The sequence below is a fragment of the Anser cygnoides genome, chromosome Z (genome assembly GCF_040182565.1).
Source record: "Anser cygnoides isolate HZ-2024a breed goose chromosome Z, Taihu_goose_T2T_genome, whole genome shotgun sequence".
NCBI lineage: Eukaryota > Metazoa > Chordata > Aves > Anseriformes > Anatidae > Anser > Anser cygnoides.
This window is the reverse complement of record NC_089912.1, coordinates 9,876,480-9,888,722: the sequence shown is the minus strand read 5'-3', so window position 1 is coordinate 9,888,722 and position 12,243 is coordinate 9,876,480. Positions and strand designations below refer to the sequence as shown.

The window sequence follows — 12,243 nt, the reverse complement described above, 5'->3', positions numbered from 1 at the left end:
GGTGCTGTAAATTACTTTCAAAGGAGACAGACGATAAAAACCTCCATATGTAGAAAAAAGTGACAAGAAGAGATGATATGAGACGAAAGGGAAAGAAAAGGGAAAGGGAAATGGAAATGGAAACAGAAATGGAAGCCTAACAGTTGGGATGAAGTCTGGGCAGAAAAACAGGGAAGCTTTTGTGTTGCCTTAGGAATAAGCATAATGGGACCCCTTCTAAATGTCTGAGAAATCAGTACGCTAATTACAGAAATATAGAAGCAAGCAGAAGAAAGGGAACAGTTACAGCAGAAATCTTCAGTGTATCCCTAGTCAGAAGGAAACCATCAACAAGCCTCTTGCTCATGCTTTTAAATACGTTATATTTATTTTCTTGGCATAGCTGGTAGGTAATGAAAGGTTTAATATTCTCAGATGTCATGAAAACAAGACAGAAGTATGTGGAGAATTCACAGAGTTCTTCAAGTGTACTGGGTTCAACATTTTCCTCTTGCATGATTGAAGCCACAAAGGAACCACTATTTTAGATTTGACACCAACCAGTTTTATGGAGTTGGCAGAGAACTGAAAGAGGAGTATAAGAAGTCTGGAAATTTTGATTTTATGTGAAGGATAACACATTTCTGACAATATTTTTGTTTGCTGCCATAAATACTATTTTCTCCACTGGTTTATGCTTTAATTTTCTAGCTCTTCATATCAGCCAGCAACAGTGAGTATTTAAAGAGACTGAAAAATCTAATATAAAGTTTTCCTTCAAGGACAAACACCTGCCAAACACAGAGTACAATGGTTAATGGCTTTTGATTGTACTTTGCATACAGGAGGGATCGAAGTATTAAAGGAATTAAACAGAGCTCTCAGAACTCACGATAACTTGCTCTGTTAAGAAGGCTAAATAACATTACTTAGAGATTCACAATGTGTCATGGACTTTCATGTAGTCTTAATAACACAGACTTAATAACAATATTTCATAGACAATAACAGAAAATTACAGTCCAAACTTTTTTTTTTTTTTTTTGGTCAGGATTAGTATTTGCAGAAATAGCTACCATTTTTGTAAGTAAAACTTTGTTCAAAACACTCTTTTTCCTGTTTCTGTTAAATATGTTTTCCTGACAAAGAAAGGATTAGTCTCATATCTAGCTTTTTCTTCTTGTAGAGGAACAAGCTGCTCTCTAAACAAATACAAAAGAATAGAAGATTTTATAAGTCTGGAAGGCACTGTATTTATAAACCTGACTAGAATTAAGTTTCAACTTCTGAAGAATTTAAGATCTTGCTTGGAATAAAACTGCCTAACCTTTCCTTAATGATATGTGAAAGGCCAGAACAAGGACAGCGGATCTGACTTACTCTGCTGGTTCTTGTTTAAATCAATGGATACTAGACTTCATTAGGGAAATAACAGTTTAAATTACATGAAAGACTGCTTTTGTCTTGGCGGATTGTCAGCCTTCTGTGGTACAATTTATCTTAATACAGAGATCTGTTTTCTCTCTCTCTTTTTTTTTTTTCCCCACCAAAACATTGACAGATCAAACTTCTCCCTAGTGAAACCTGACATCTACTCACTGCTAAAGCCAAACAAAAACTCTACAAGTGTCCTTTCTATAGAGAAAGTTCTCTGATGCTCCTATCACACCCTATTCACAAATTTCTGGCACCTGATTCAGCTCTGGAACAACACGTTCTCTTTGCAGACTGAAAGAGGGAAGAAATCAAACATCAAGAACAGATCCTACATGTGAAGCCAGTGTTCCTTCCTTCTTCTGTGACCTGTGATCCTCACTGTAAGAAATATTTATTTCTTATTTGCTTTATATCTGTTAATTACCCATGTTCTCTGTGAGTTTTACATCTCCTTATCTATGTAAATACAATAAAATAATCTGTTTACTACACTCTTGAAAAAGTATAGGAACAGGAAAAAAAAAGTATAGTAAAGTTTTTGCAGAAACCCCTTTCTCCTTTTTGCCATGTGTTCCTGCAGAAAGCTGCTTACACACAGTCTCAAGACAAAACCCCTATTATAGTTGCAAAACAGAAGAGAGTAGGAAGTTTCTACCTATCAGAAAGTCTCCTTCTCATCAGAACTCAGCAGCAACAGCAAAAGGCAAAGGAGAATAGAGGCTGGCTGACAGATTTGTATAGCTGACATATTAACAACAGTTGTAAACAAGAGCTTGTATATTAATAACATCTTTGCAATGATGAATCCTTGCTGAGGATGAAGAACCGTGTCACTTATGTTTAATTTGCATCAGATTAATCGCACAGTAGACTTTTACTCTGCAGATGTGACCTCAATTATGACAGTCCACTCTTTGTTCAAGGGAGTTTTATCTTCACAGGGACAGTTTTGCTCCTGTCAGCAGGCCACAGTTTGTTCTCATGTTAAAAAAACTTCAAACAAAATGTATCTTTTCTTTTTAAATTAACATTTTCTTTTTGATTTCTAACCAAGGATTTAACTGTAATGGTTGATATGAGCAAATTTGCTTCCCTTTTATCTCTCAGGATAACTGTAAACTGCTACAACATCATGATAGCAAGACATTAATTTCACTGAGAAAATTATTCTCTGCTTTGGTAACGCAGAGCTGATTGAAGCAGCAGGTAAAGCAAACATCATGCTGGAACACTGTAAAGTAGTGTCAATGTAAATCAGCACAAGGCTTGGAGCATTTTATACCAGGTTTGCATCTATGCTAGTGTTGGAGAAAAGTGGTATGTAAGGTTCAGTGTAGGTCTAAATGTCTACATGGCAGACCTTCAGCTAGCAGCTAGGGGAAAATAAATGAACTGTCCACTCAATACCCAAAAGATTATAAAAATATGTTGGTATTTCTGCTATCCTTCATTGTTTAAAGTACAGCAAAATATTTATGAGATTTTAGAATTGCAGCTCAAAATCACAGGCCAGATTAAATCACGTAAATTGAAGTGCATATATAATGCTTTTGATAAGAAAAAGAGCTATTTCAAGATATTTCTTAAGAGAAATATGTCTGATTCTCATTCTTAACTGTGAAGGCTATTCCATAGATCTGCAAAAAGGTCATTCAGATTGTTATTTCACATAGAAAACTCCCCCTAATCAACCAGAATTATACAATCCACATATATAATAAGGATTTTCCTTTATTTTATCATGTAAATAAATTATTTATATGCAAATGGGTTGATAAAAGACAGTGCAACTGGAAAAAGTGAAATTTGTTAAGAGTTAGAATTAATCACCTCCCAATTTAAGCAACCCATACTATCAAGCCTGGAAAAAGTATGACTCCTCATTAAATATTTTTGACTGATTATTTGTCAACAATTATTTGGACATTGTGCCTTGAGGTAACTGGGACTTAAAACTAGATTACTATTTTTGCATATACCATTGTGTATGAACACCGCATATTTGAAATGCAAAACAAATATTAGCTGTATAGTTGATTGAAGACACTACAATGACATGAATATACTTCTCTCAGCAGGCTTTTAGACAAGTTAATCACTATTGTGCTCACAAATAATCTCTTCTAACATCTGTTGTGGTATTTAACCTGGTTAAGTCACATACAGCTACTATATGATCCTGAAATTCTCTTCAAATACAGTTTTGTTTCTATGTCTAGCTGCTGTGTCTTCTGTGTCTTCTGCTGTGTCATTAACTGTACTCTATTGTGAATACCAAAGGACAATCCAATTTTGGTTCGCATGGGTCAGTTTTCTATGCTCATATTCATGGATCACTCTGCTCTTACACAGAGGACTGCTGGTTTATTACTATATCTCCATGGCATAGCAGAGGTCCTGTTTCAGAAAGCTTTTCATGGCTGCCAAGAGCTCAGGGACTGGCTGTGGGTTACCAACTCCCCCTTCACCTTTCTCTGTTAGGATCAGTCTTTTCTTGCCTCTTTCTCCACCTGTCTGAGACAACTGGAAGAGATAATGGATTGCGAATACAGCTTCTGACAGCAGGTTTATAATACTCAGTTGTGTATTTCATTTTACACTGATGCAATCTCTGCTGCCACTAAGCTGTAAGGCTGCCTACACAAAATTACCTTCTGTTTGGAAAAAATGGCTGGTGTGAGCAGCAGAAAATGATGTTGGTTGGAAGTGGGAAAATTTCAAAGAGACAGCTAAAACTTTTGAAGGCATGCAGCTCCTCTTTGTTGGTAGCATAAAGCACGATGGTCCTGCTTAAAAACTCTCATTGTGGAAGGACAACCTGGTTGTCCCCATTACTGAAAATACTTTTTACCATTACTTTGGGCTGGCATTATCTCTTCACTCTGGAGAAGCATGTAGCTATAAGAATTCATGCATACATTTTTTTTTTCTGTCTGGATTACCATCTCTTATTCTAGTCAGTTGTAAAGACAATAACACATGAAGACTTGATGTGCAAGAAGAGGTCTTTTTATTCCTGCCTTTTCCCTTGGATAAGCATGCTACAAGCACATCTGGACCATGTTCAAGTCTCTGTGTGGGCTGCTAATCAACTTCTAATGGGCACTTAAAGCTTTGATTCTAATTTCCAAAGCAAGTAATGTAGTAAATCCAGCTACATTAGAAGCTGAATTTCAGTCTATAAATCATTTTTTTTTTCTTTTCCTCCTCCAGGGCCATGCAGACCATAAACCTTACAATGAAACTTGTGTGAGCTGAAGGCACAGTACTCTCCAAGATCAGCCACGAGTACAACAATCTTCCAGAGAAACATCGGCAAAACTGGAGATGGGCGATCCTTAGGACACATTGCACAATCTTCCTACCAATACTTGCATGCACGAGTTAAACTCTCTTCCGTGTTCCTGAAACCCTTACTGATCCCAAACAAATTTGGGCTGAAAGGGAATGTTTTTGACAGTTCATGAGATTTGGGGGGCAGGAGGATGGAAGAGTTTGTGACAGCTGACTCATGAAGGCAGTTCTGTTTTCAGTTATGGTGATAAGAAGTAGTAGCACATAATCTTTCATTTAGCTTGGAAAAGGGAAGTGCTGTAGAGCTAAAATTCTCAGACATAAGGACCCCTACCCCTCTTTACGCAGCAGGATTAGAGAGAGGTACAGAGAAAGGAAAGTGTTACCTGTCTGTCGTGGAAGGCGTTAGATTTTTAACAAATTATTTTAACTGATATTGTACTTAGAGAATAGTGATTTAGAGCCTCTAAATCACGCTCCCAGACTAATCTGACATCTGTTTTGGTATATTTTATGTCTTTCTTTTTCTTGTGAATTTTCTCATAATACCGTCTCTAGACATAAAATTACAGAATAATTCAGGTTGGATGGACATGGAGGACTTTAAATCAGTGCTGGTGTTTGGCCATTTTTCTTTGTAAAAAGAAAACAAAGATTTTCATCTTTTTTTTTTTTTTTTTTCCTTCTGGTAAAAAATGGCTTAAACATTTGAATGAGTGCCTTAGTCATGTCCTCAGCACTTCCTCTTAAGACAAAACATTGACACTCTTGATCTATCCAGACTAATCTGTCACTATAAAAGAAATATTAATAGCAATATGATTCCTGGTCTTATTTGAAGGACTTGGAAGTAAATGAGAACATTTCCAATGTCTGTGGTGGATGTTATCAAGGGTGTGACTAAACTGTGAAATTTCTCAATCAGTTCTACCCATACATTCATAGCAATAAGTTACTTTTTTTGGACATGCTTTACAATCAATAAGAATAAACATTGGCAGTAATTACCACCCATTTTGAAAGTCAGTTTTTGCATTTATTTACTGGTGGAAGAAATTCTTCAAGTGACCCTACATGTTTCCATTATCTCATCACGTATAGGTATTGTGCGATTCATTTGTTAATTCTAGCAAAGCTCTCATTAGATAGTACTCTGCATCTTCATAAGAGTAGTTTACAATGGGAAGGAGGGTGCTTATTTACGTTGCACATGAGAGAATATTCATAATGTTAGTAGTCTTCGTCTGACATGATTTCTTTTGTGGCCTAAATGATATATTTTAGTGACACTGAAGAACATAACAGTTGGAGAATGTAATTATAAACTGCTGGCAACACCTGCTAGTATTATGGGTTACTGGAGATTAGAAGAGTCCTCTAAAAATAAAACTTTTCTTGGCTTGTAGCAAGAGGATAAAGATTTGAGATCTAAATTTGAGTCTAATTTACTAGATCTTGACAAATCGTTAAATGGTTGTTGTCATGCTCCAAACAATTTTCACACCTCGAGCTGAAAATACAATGCTTTACACATTGTTTCTGGATTCTAACTATGTCTGTTCCCATTTTGCATGGTGAAAAGGTTATGAAACAAATCCTGTTTTAAACTATAAATTCTCAGATATGCATTTGCAACCAGAACAGGTCAGGAGAGAGGCATCATGCTCAGATCCACTTGTCTGGTCTGACTCACCCCCACACCAATGGAAGCTTCACTGACATTTCTGAGGTGCTCCAGGGTATGGAGAGATCAGCCCACATGGATCATTTGCTGCATGAAGCCTTGCTACTAATAACATTTCTGTACAAGACAGATACCTGGTGTATATTATGTTTATTGTATATTATGTATATTACATACATTCTATGATACATTACATACATTCTATATACAAACACATTCTATGAACGCATACATTTACAAAATCTGGATACCAGTTAATATTAAAACATAGTTTTAGCCTCAGTCTTTCCTTTCTCCACTTTCTTCCCTTCCCCTTCTCCTTCCTCCACCTCTTCTTTTTCTCCTTCCAGTCTTTAGTTCATACTTCATTGTCATATCTAGAGCCAACTAGGAAAGGTGCCCTCCTAGATCTGTTGCTGGAGAACAGAGAGGGTCTTGTGGGAGACGTGGCAATTGGCGGCCGTCTCGGTCATAGTGACCATGAAGTGGTTGAGTTTAGAATTTATGGTGACAGAAGGAAAACTGCCACCAAAACTTCAGCCCTGGATATGGGGAGAGCAGACTTCAGGCTGCTCAGGGAATTAGTCAGCAAGGTCCCCTGGGAAACTGCTTTTGAAGGCATTGGCGTCCATCAGTGCTCGTCAATCTTTAAGCACTGCCTCCTAAAAGCACAAGATCAGGTGATTCCAAAATATCGGAAGTCAGGCAGGCGGGGCAGAAGGCCGGCATGGCTGACAAGGGATCTTCTACTGGAGCTTAGGCAAAAAAAGAAAGTGTATGGCTGCTGGAAGGAGGGTCAGGCGACGAGGAAGGAATACAGGGATGCTGTTTGTGTTTGTAGGGAGAAAATTCGTGTGGCCAAAGCCCAACTAGAGTTGAAGCTGGCCATGTCTGTGGGAGACAATAAGAAAGGTTTTTTTAGATATGTGAACAGAAAAAGGAGAACCAAAGAAAACATAGGTCCGCTACTAGATGGGGAAGGTCTCCTCACAGACAATGACATATGCAAAGCAGAGACGTTTAACGTCTTCTTCGCCTCTGTCTTCAACACTGACAATGGACTTCGGGACCCAGGGTACCCTGAGCTGGAGGACCATGACGGTGGGAATGACAAACTCCCGACCGACTCTGAACATGTGCAGGATTTGCTGCTCCACCTGGATCCATACAAGTCCATGGGTCCGGATGGGATTCATCCCAGGGTGCTTAGAGAGCTGGCTGACGTCATCGCGGGACCTCTCTCAATTATTTTTCAACGATCTTGGGAATCTGGAGAGGTCCCAGTGGACTTGAAGCTGGCAAATGTTGTGACAATTTTCAAGAAGGGTAAGACAGAAGACCCTAGCAATTACAGGCCTGTCAGTCTCACGTCAGTGCCTGGTAAAATTATGGAGAGGATGATCCTTGAAGTTATTGAAGCGCACCTGGGGGACAATGCAGTCATTGGTCCCAGCCAACATGGGTTCATGAGGGGTAGGTCCTGCCTAACAAATTTGATTTCCTTTTATGAGAAGATCACCCATCTAGTCGATCAAGGGAAACCAGCTGATGTGATCTTTTTGGACTTCAGCAAAGCTTTTGACACGGTTTCCCATAGGACCGTACTGGAGAAAATGTCGTCCAGCGTACAACTTAACAAAAGCATCATATGATGGGTGAACAATTGGCTGACGGGCAGGGCTCAAAGGGTTGTGGTAAATGGGGCCACATCTGGCTGGCGGATGGTCACCAGTGGGGTCCCTCAAGGCTCCATTTTAGGGCCAGTCCTCTTCGATGTTTTTATAAATGATTTGGATGTAGGACTAGAAGGTGTTTTGAGAAAATTTGCCAATGACACCAAACTTGGAGGAGTTGTGGACTCGGATGAGGGTGGAAAGGCCTTGCAGAGAGATCTGGACAGATTGGAGAGCTAGGCGATCACCAACCACATGAAGTTTAACAAAAGCAAGTGCCGGGTCCTGCACCTGGGACGGGGCAACCCTGGCTATACATACGGACTGGGCGATGAGACGCTGGAGAGCAGCCCCACAGAGAGGGATCTGGGGGTTGTGGTTGACAGCGAGTTGAACATGAGCCAGCAGGGTGCCCTGGCAGCCAGGAGGGCCAACCGTATCCTGGGGTGCATCAAGCACGGCATCGCTAGTCGGTTGAGCGAAGTGATTGTCCTGCTCTACTCCGCGCTGGTGCGGCCTCACCTCGAGTACTGTGTGCAGTTCTGGGCACCACGGTACAAAAAGGACGTTAAACTGTTGGAGAGTGTCCAGAGGAGGGCAACGAAGATGGTGAAGGGCCTAGAGGGGAAGACATATGAGGAGCGGCTGAGGTCACTGGGCCTGTTCAGGCTGGAGAAGAGGAGGCTGAGGGGGGGCCTCATCGCAGTCTACAGCTTCCTCGCGAGGGGGAGTGGAGAGGCAGGTGACCTATTCTCCATAAACACCAGTGACAGGACCCACGGGAATGGTGTTAAGCTGAGGCAGGGGAAATTTAGGCTGGACATCAGGAAGAGGTTCTTCACCGAGAGGGTGGTCGCACACTGGAACAGGCTCCCCAGTGAAGCAGTCACTGCACCAAGCCTGTCTGAATTTAAGAAGCGATTGGACTGTGCACTTAGTCACGTGGTCTAAACGTTTGGGTAGACCTGTGCGGTGCCAGGAGTTGGACTTGATGATCCTTATGGGTCCTTTCCAACTTGGGATATTCTATGATTCTATGATTCTATGATCTACATGTCAGTGTCGAAGTTAAGCTCCAAGCTGTGTCTTTGCTCCCAGACATTTTAGTTGCTGGACACAAGTTTTTTTGCAGGTTTTTTGTGTAATCTGAACTACACCTCAATACAGATTATAGAACAAACTTTCAGATGTTAACAATTCCTAACTTCTGAATTGTATGATCTCTCTTTACATCTTGATCTTTCACAACTTCTACATGATTCATTGCCTCATCACCATCTAGCTTTCATGGGGACTGGCTGTGTCCTGAGAGAAGAAAACAGGGATATGCTGTCATGCAGATCACGGGATTGTAGGTAGATAGGCCTCATTTTCCAACGGAGAATGTCTTAAACATTTTAAATTAGTTTAATAGCAAAAATCCAGTTCTGAAACCATTTATGGTTGGAACTTCTCAGCTATCCTGAGCAGATTGCAAACAGATGTCTTTTCGGAAGACATCACTTGAGTGCCCTATAGAGACAATGGAGAAGAGCAGTCACTTTTCGAGGATCAAAAATATAATTCAATGATAGAGGAAGGTGTCTGCCACCCTACAGACACCCTACAGGAAAAAAGTTTTACTGGAAAGTAAGAAGAAATCAATCCCATATTCGGGCTCACTTGAGAAACTGCTTTGACTTCTTTGTAGTGTGGCTCTTACTCCTCAAAAAATGTGACATGCAGTTTACTAGGATTTTACCTCAGCCAGTAAAGGCTGGAGCACCTGCAGATCTTGGACAATATTGCTAATGTTCAGTCAGCAGCAAGTAGGTGTCTGTCCCTGCAAACATATGCCCTCATGGGAATCGTACTGCAAAATCTGACCAAGTATGTGCTGCTTGGAAGTCTTTTTTTACAACTCAGCAGTGGATAAACAAAGAGTCCTTGCTTGGACTGTGAATGTGTAAATGGGGTCTGACTTTTTAGTGTATGCTGCTTCTTCCAAACTGTGGTGTAAAATGACCAAAATTTGAACACTTATTGTTAGATTATAAAACAAGCAAAAATGAAGAAGCAAATGAGCTGGGGAATGGCAGAAATAAGTCAGACTAAAACTTGTCAAATTTCACTTTAAAAGCAAAATAGATACACTTATCTCAGTACACACGCATATACAATCTCTCTCTGATTTCTTACATTATCTTCTGCATCTAGGTCTTCCTACATTTGCAGACTTATACTATCAACTGCCACCTGGACCTCCAGCTTTTACAATTTAGGTATTTCATCTCCAACTGGTTCTGATGAGGTACAGTTTTTCATCTCCTTATTTAAGAACCTGAAAAAAGATCGGGTTTTCAAAAGGGCCCTATAACTGTCGATCTTGTAACTAGAGGTTCAAAAGGATGTTATATGCATTATGTATGTATCTGAAAATCAAATTTTCTGTAAAAAGTTGTGACAGCACACTTTGAACTTAAGTCACTGGCATTTTTTTTCTTGAATGTGGGTTATAAACGATTGTCTGGTTTTGGAAATGCATGTTTAAAAGTTGATAAGAAGACTGAGTCTCTTTTGTTTATGATTTACTCATAAGTCCCATAGACAGGTAATGAAAATCTTATCCTCCACATTTTTGTATGTAGTCATGCTCATATCACTCAGAAATCACACATGAAGAAAGATCAATATTTGCTCCAATGAAGGTGCAAGTAAATCAAGGAAAAGTACTTTTTAGGGAAAGTGAAAATAGAGGATTTTTTTCTGTATCAACCAAATATAATGTCCATACAATTTGGGATTACAGAATTGCTTTCATCACTTACATACACTTATAGGTCAAAATGGCTAGCCTAAAGCCTTTTCCTAGAAACTGTCTGTCATTCTTCAGAACTGTTTCTCCTACAGATATAAGCATATCTCAGAGTTTAATTCAGATGACACGCAGTCCCTCTTCACTGTTAGTATCAACTGCAAGCTGAACCTGGAGATTTTGCCAGACTTCCGCTTTTTAACTTAGTTGCTAAAATAGGCTTCCTTGGGATTTATTTCATCTTGAGTAAAGAAGTAAATATAATGTAGGTCACACACCAGTTTAATCTGCTTTGCTACTATGTAAAGTGACATGCAAGGCAAATTCAGTTTTATAAAATCTAAGGCTGTATTAGCCTCTGATCTAATACTGTTAAGAAAACTTATGGGACCATACTTCTCCTGCTGAGCAATTTATGGACTCCTACTCTGGCAATGAATGCAAGTGACTTCTTATAAAATTCTTCCAGTGGCTGAACACTATAAAGTTTTCTCTTCTTCTCCACCTCTCTTCTCCTCTCTGCTTTGTTTTATATTCTTCTTTAAGATTACAGACTGGCACAGGTATTTGATCTTTATAAAGCTGAAAACTTAGCAGAGTGGGCAGTGTTCATGGCATCATGTTAGTTGCCTGACCGGCCTCTCTTGGCACTGTTCAGTCCTAACATAGCAACCAGACATTTCTATTTCATTTCCAGTCATTTTGTTAGCAAGAAGAGTTCTGTTACTGCAACTGAAAGGAGACACACTCAAGACTGGGCTAGATCAGGTTAGATATTTGTTATTTGCCCCAAAACATAGAAAAATATCTGAAGTGAGGAGTGGATTGGAGTTGAGGAAGAAGTTTTTCTTCAAGATCATCCAGTCGTTTACAGGCATGTATCCTGTGACCTCCCTTTGCTCCTGGTAAAGTGGATTTCCACATGGGATGAATAATCTGTCAGATTATCTGCTTTACAGATTTTTTTCTGAAATAGAAACACTACAGATTTCTCACATAGCCACAGATATCGGTTTCTATATATTTGTGTGTTGGTAAAAAGGAAAAGAGGAAAAGAGAGGAAAAGCCAGCAAACCTTCCATGATGTGTCATCAGCATCACTGATAGACATTGCCACGAGTGGATTTTCTGCTGTAATGTTTCTCATGCAAAGGCAAGCGCAAGATGCAAGGCTGCCATAGCAACTGCATGGCTCACCCCCAGTTAGACCCAGTAAGGCAGTCTTGCAGACTGGTGGAGATGACTTCCAGCTTAAAGGGAGTGGAAGCCTTTGCCTCTGTTTTCCTCTCTCTTAGTATATAACCTGTCAAACATGATCATACTGTTATGCAAGGACTGAGCCAAGAGTTTCAGAGAAAGACAGAAAGACAATTTTCTGAAGG

General features: G+C 39.6%; 1 long non-coding RNA gene across 2 annotated transcripts in view; it reads left to right on the top strand.

Moving 5' to 3' along the window:
• Positions 1–8,808, top strand: part of LOC125181669 (uncharacterized) — a 90,385-nt gene extending 81,577 nt beyond the window's left edge. For both annotated transcript variants that reach the window (XR_010827585.1, XR_010827580.1), the window contains exons 7-8: positions 1,707–1,796; positions 4,630–8,808. This is a non-coding gene — a long non-coding RNA (uncharacterized lncRNA). The remainder of the gene's footprint in view (positions 1–1,706; positions 1,797–4,629) is intronic.
• The last annotated feature ends 3,435 nt before the right edge of the window (positions 8,809–12,243 follow it).